This window comes from Elephantulus edwardii, unplaced genomic scaffold (genome assembly GCF_000299155.1).
Source record: "Elephantulus edwardii isolate Elephantulus edwardi_28Jun2011 unplaced genomic scaffold, EleEdw1.0 scaffold00228, whole genome shotgun sequence".
NCBI classification, from domain to species: domain Eukaryota; kingdom Metazoa; phylum Chordata; class Mammalia; order Macroscelidea; family Macroscelididae; genus Elephantulus; species Elephantulus edwardii.
In genome coordinates, this window is record NW_006399978.1 from 3095971 (window position 1) to 3102744 (window position 6774).

General features: G+C 45.1%; 1 pseudogene; it reads right to left on the reverse strand.

Annotated features, from left to right (window-relative positions):
* Positions 1-827: 827 nt before the first annotated feature.
* LOC102850531 lies at positions 828-3335 on the reverse strand (annotated as a pseudogene).
* Between the last annotated feature and the right edge of the window lie 3439 nt (positions 3336-6774).

Sequence of the window (6774 nt, forward strand, 5' to 3'; positions counted from 1 at the left end):
AGAAAGATGAGAATTCCAGAACATTTAATTGTGATCATGTGAAACTTACACCAAGAAATTTGTTAATTTTTCCAAACAGAGTAAGACAACAGTGCATAATTTAAAATAAGGGGTTATGTGTCAAAGTTCTAACTTTTCTCCATACCTATTCAATTTGTATACTGAACAAGTCATTTGAGAAGCTGGACTATTTGAAGCAGAACATGGCACCAGGATTAGAAGAAGACTCATCAACAAACTGCATTAGGCATGTGACACAACCTTGCTTGCAGAAAGTGAAGATTCAAAGTACTTGTTGCAGAAGGTCAAAGACTTCAGCCTTCAATATGGGTTACCTCTCAACGTCAAGAAAACAGAAATCCTCACACTCTGCCAATAGGCAACATCATGATAACTGCAGAAAAGATCAATGTTGTCAATGATTTCATTTTACTTGAATCCACAATCAATACCCATAGTAACAGCAGTCAAGAAATCAAAAGACATGTTACACTGGGAAGATCTGCTGTCACAGACCAGCTAGAGAGCATGGATATCAACTTAAAGACTAAGGTGATATTTTATTTTTTTTAACATGTAAAATGTAACTTTTTATTAAGAGAAAAACTTGCCCAGTAACAGATTACAAAGAAGGCCATCCCATCCAGTGCTCTGTATTCGTGGAAGGACTGGGGATAAACTGCATCTTGAAGCTTTCTTGCTATTTTAATGGGAGGCAAGAGTACCCCCTACTGTCTGTCTTCAGATAAATGAAGCACGGGCAGGACTGAGCTTGCCAAGGCCAGAGCTGGAAACTGTCTTCCAGATCGCTCTCTCCTCACTTTCACTTATGTTTTTTTCTTCTGCTCCTTCCATTGCTGGGCTCTTTGATCCTTCTTCATCCTTGAGTCCACCACCTTGAAATGCCCTTTGACTCCAGCTGGCCAGTGCACTTTCCGGCCAGTGCCCTTTTTGGCTACAACATAGGTGACCTGACGTTTCTCCTTTCCAAGCCCAGCCTTCTTGTAGAGACTTCGCAGCTGTGTGACCTTCTCCCGTTCTGAGATGTCCATGGTGTTCACCACAGCTTCTGCTTTCTTCTTGGTTTGCTCTAGTTTCTTCAGCATCCTGCTTTTCTTTCTGGCCTTCGCTTCAGCCACTTTCTTCATGGGGCGTGCGTTGATTTCCCGCCAGCGTTTTCGGTAATGTTCCACTTCCTTCTTGTCGATAGGCAACTGCTTTATCCTGTGCTGCTTTTTCTCTTACACATACCATTCTGGAAGCTCCCTCTCTTCTTCATTAAATGTATACCTACTGAAGGAGTTGTCTTTGAGGTCTCTCTTGGCCTTTTTGGAAGAAGCAGTAATGGCACCTAAAGCAAGGCCTTCAGGATCCAGAGTGGGCCCTCAATAGGCACGACTTCAAAGCCATCATCATCTGACTTGGCTCCCCGGCTCCACTTCTTCCCTCGGTGTGGTTCCCTCTCTTCATCCTCACTGCTATTGCTGTCACTCTCTGAGCTGTCATCTTCCTGTCCAGGGGTAGCAGTGGCCTGTATTCCTGGGAGAGAGTCTATCCTTGAAGAAGCTTCTGTCTCCTTAGGGGACTCATCTTGGCACTGGGGAGACACTTTTTCAGTCTTCAAACTTGAAGGCTTCTGTGTTTGTGGCTGTGGGTGCTGCTCTTGTCCCTTTCGATGACTCTCATGCAACAGCTGGGCCTGACTGATCTCCAGGGCTTCATCAGCATCGTCCTCAATCCCATCGAAGCCATCCTTGGAGAACCACAAGGTGGCTTGCTCTTCCTGAAGAACTGCTTTTTACCTCTAGAGGGACCAGAAGTGGATTCTCTTCCTCCTCCTCGTTATCCTCTTCTTCTTCAACAGACTGCACACACTTTTGGTCCTTTAGACTTGGGCGGCCTTCACTTCCGGCCAGCTCTTCTGGATCCAGGTTACTATCTAAAGATGAATCCTCTTCAGCCTCAGCATCTGATATGTAGATGTCATCCCTTGGCAGTTCTTGGCAGTGTCTTAGTGCTCATATCCCCTTGTGCGACTTCTGCTAACAACTGGTGACCATGAATGGTGTGAAGGGAGAACATGCCAGTCTCTCCCTCAACCGCGATGGAAACCCCAGGCTGATAGATCCATCTTCAGCTCCACATGCTCTCTCTGCTTTCTCTGCTCACGGAGTAGCTCCCCCCCCTTTTCAGCTCTGCCACCTCCTGTGCCTTCATCTCTGCCAGAGTCTGATTCAGCTGTTCCTCTTCCTCCTCATCCTCATCTTTGGAGGGCTGCCTCATGGTACCAGTTGTTGACTCTTCCTCATCACCCTCTTCCTCTTCTCCAGAGCTGAGGCTGATGTCCAGTGCCTTTGCTTGCTCTTTCAGCTTCTTGGCCATGTGTAGCCAAAGCTTCATTCTCCAGTTCAGCAGGGACCTGAGCTCCTTTTGCCCCAACACTTTGATATCCTGACAGCATGCCTGGATGTCCTCAGTGGTGGCTGGGTGCTGTGCCAACTCCTCATCGTCTAGTGTGATCTCGCTGGCTTTGGAGAGGAAGTCAGCTGGGTTTGCAGCTCACAGGAAATCAGTGATGGAAAGCCAGTGATAGAGAGTGAGGTCACCCTCAGTGTAGCCTTCAGCTTTTGGCTCCTTCTTAGTCACCAACTCAGTAACAGTCTTGGCTTGAACCTCAACCTCCTTGAAGGCAAATTTGGGGTCAAAGAATTTACTGTCAACCTTGTCAGGAGCCACAAATCCCTGACAGACTACAAAGATCTCAGCAGATTCATGATGGGAGGCTTGGAGCTTGGTGGCCTGGACACAGAGAAACAATTTCTTGAAGTTCCACAGCAGGGGTTGATAGTCACATGAGTGGAAAACCTTTGTGATGAATGAGCCACATGAGCCAGAAAATCACAGGCCAAACACGGAGTCATCAGTGTCAAATGGCCTTGTAAGTAGGCATCGTGGACCCAACTAGCCCCAACGTTGAGTGCTCCATCATTGAGCACAATATCAACTTTCCAGGTTTTCAGTTCTTTCCTCAAGGCCTGTAGGCAGCAGTCTGTTGTGATGTCCTCCTGCAGCATCACCACATTGGGGAGAGGCTTGATTGGAACCAGGTCCACTGCCACAGTGAGACAGGACACAGGCATAGACTTGGCAGCCACTTGCAACCATCCACCTAGGGCGGCACACAGGGCCAGCAGGGCTCGAGCTTTCTGCAGGAACTGGAAGCGGCAATTGAGCTGGATCAGCTTGAAAGCAGAGCGAGAGCAGTAACCAGTCTCCTTTGCCAAGTGATAGAACTTGTCCCACCGGCTCTTTCTGACTTTTCCCTTCTTGCCCATGGCGGAGTTAGGGAATGTCACTCAGTCCGAGGTGAAAGTGGCTGGTTGGGACGTCTCTCCCCTCTTTCCAGTCCTTTCAACAATTACACTCCACGATTCGTTCCACACCAGACACCTCGGTCTTGAGTTGTTTGCACACCCTAAGGTGATATTTTCTGTTGTTTTGTATATATCTGAAAATTGGACCATGAATGAGGATAACAGAAGAACCAATGCCTTTGAGTTGTGGTGTTGGTGAAAAGTACTGAATACTCCACAAAACTGCCAAGAAAACACGTTAGTCTGTATTGGAGGAAGTGTGAACAGAGTACTCCTTTGAGACAAGGATGGTGAGATTTTGTCTCACGATCTTTGGGCATGTTGTCAGAAGGACTGGCTCCTTGAAAAAATATATCATGTTGAGAAGGTGGATGGTCAGAGAAAAGGAGGAAGATGCTCAACAAGATGAATCGACACAGTGTAATGATGAGGGTATGTGAGACCTTGAAGATGGTACAGGGCAGGGCAAGGTTCACATCTGTTGTTCACAGAGTTCCTATGAGTCTTGATCAACTCCTAGGGCACCTAACAACAACAGAATGTCAGAAAGTTATTGCTTACATTCCTATGAATGCTGTCTGTAAAGGGGTGATCTGCTTAAGAGCTCTGACCAAGAACACAAACAGGACCTACTATGTTTTATTCACAGATAAGGAGCCATGGTGCTATAATGGCTAAGGCTTTGGGTGCTACTTGAAAAGTCAACATTTGAACCCACCAGCAGGACTATAAGGATCTCTGGCATACGTTAACAAGCTGTGTTGCTAACCCAAAGGCTGCCTGGCTCTGGCAATTCAAAACCACCAGCCGCTCCTTGTGACAAAGATAACCACTCTCTTTCTTTTCCTATTCACAACCTCAGAAAACCAGCAGAGACTCTATAAGTAGGAACTGACTCTACTACCGTGAGTGAGTAAGTGAGTGAGTGAACAGAGCTGTGGCAGTCTGCTTCGGGAAGAGCTTGGAAATCCGGTGAGGACACTTCTACTGACTCCCTACAGGGTCGCTATGAGTCAGAATTGACGTGATGCTGGTGGGCTTGGGTTTGTTTATTATTTGGTCAGAGGTGTGGCACAGACACACCACAATATAACTGAAAAACTTTAAGAAGTATTAATGTAACAGCAGAAGGGGGAAATGGGTAAAGTGCACTGAAAATTTGAAATCTTTCAGAGAAGAATCACACTTCATAATCAGATCTTTAATAACTCCATGTCAAAATTTCTTCAGATGCTAATAAGAAGTTAAGATCTAATTTTATTTTGAAAGCAGTTCACTGACTTTTATTTAGACTGTTAACAAAACTCCCATATGTGCCCAGCCAAAGGAAAGTCCCATCTGTAACTCTGACTTTCAGAGCTGCTCTGGGGTTCACCCGCTGTGGTCCACCCTGGTCCTTTCCAGAGCACCTCAGCTGGGATGTAGAGTGAGCACATGGTGTTCACCTGGCTGTTTTGGTTTTGTGGCCTTATGTACGCTGTTGAAATAGATTGAACCTGTCATGTTATTTTCCACTTTCCTTTGACTATGTGTTAAATTAATTTTAAAATGAAATTCAAGACAACAACTTCCCCTTCATCATCACTGCTCTTACCCTCTGTATGATTATGGGTCAGACTTTCAAGTCCTCTCTGCCGGCTTCTTTCACCTCTGGGTGGTGCAAACCACGAATGCTCTCAATTGCAATCTGAAGAGGTCAGAGGTTTGAGTCCTCCCAGAAATACCGGAGTAAAAAGACTTAGTGATCTACTCTGAAAAAAATTGGGCATTGAAAATCCAATTGGAAACAGTTTTACTTTAACACACATAAAGTTGCATGAGTCAGAATTCACCCAATGGTAACAAATTGGGTTGGGTTTGTTCCTGTGTCTTTAGTGCCATTAGAGGGTTCTGGCGGCACAGTGGTTAAGGTGATCCATTGCTAGGCAAAAGGTCAGTGGTTCGAACCTACTATCTACACTGTAGTTGATTTGGATTTGATTTGATCTCAAGTGCCATTAACACTGAGTAGTCACCTATTCTCCATCACCATCTCTCTGTCTTCTCCCAGGCATGCATCTCTTTTCTGTGACTAAAGCAAACTACTATCTACTTCAGAAAATCTGAAGGTTACTGATGCTATGTTTGTGTTGTTGTTGTTGTTATGTGCCGTTGAGTCACCTGTGACTCATAGCAACCCTGTGTACAACAGCTTTGAAACCTGCCCCTTTCCTGAGCCAGTTTCACTGACTCAGACAACACCTACTCCCATTGCCCTAGTTACTGTATCAATTCATCTCATCTGGGGTCTTCATCTCCTATGCTATCCCTCCATCCTTCTGAGAATTATGTTCTTCTCCAAGGACTGGTCTCTCCTGGCTATGTGCCCAAAGTATGTGAGATGGAGCTTCAAAATCCTAGCCTCCAAGGAGAAACTTGGTTTCACCCTCTCCAAGACAGATTTATTTCTTTTCTTGGCAGTCCATGGTATATTCAAGACTCTTCTCCAGCACCACAACTCAATGGCACCAATTATTCTTTTGTCATCCTTAGTCATTGCCCAGCTCTCTGATGCATAGCAAGTAATTGTGAAGTCCATGGCCCGAATCAGGTGCACTATAGTCTCTAAACTGACATCTTTTGCTCTTCAGTACTCTGGAGAGGTCCTTGACAGCAGATTTTCCCAGTGTGATTCATCTTTTGATTTCCTGACTGCTGGTGCCAAGAGTGTTGATTGTGGAGCCAAGCAAGCTGTAATTATTAATAACCTAAATCTCTTCTCCATCTATCATGGTGCTGCCAATTGGCAAGTGGTGAGAATTTTTGTTTTCTTGATGTTGAGCTTCAATCCATATTGAAGACTACAGTCCTTAACCTTCTGCAGCAAGTGCTCTATATCCTCCTGAGTTTCAGCAAGCAGAGTTGTGTCATTTGCATAATGTAAGTTGTTGATGAGTCTTCCTCTAATCCTGATGCCACATTCTTTCTCATAAAACTCAGCTTCCCAAATGATCTGTTCTGCATATAGATTGAAAAGATGGAGACAGGATGCATCCCTAACACACTCCCTTCCTGATTTTGAACCATGTAGTGTTTCTTAGCTCTGGTCTAAAGACTGCCTATTGGTCTAAGCATAGGTTTCACATGAACACAATCAAGTGTTCTGGGACTCCCATCCTCCTCAAGGTCAGCCACATTTGTTGTGACCCACACAGTCAAATGTCTTTAGATAGTCAATGAAATCACAGATAGATATTCCTCTGGTACTTTTTGCTTTCTGCCAAGATCCATCTGACATTGGAGATAATGTCTCTAATGCCACGACCTCATCTAAATCCAGTTGTTTTGACACTCCTGTGATTCAGTTGGAGCCAGAGTAGAGCTGCAAGTGGCCTTTAAAAGCTCTTGGTTGATACCAAAG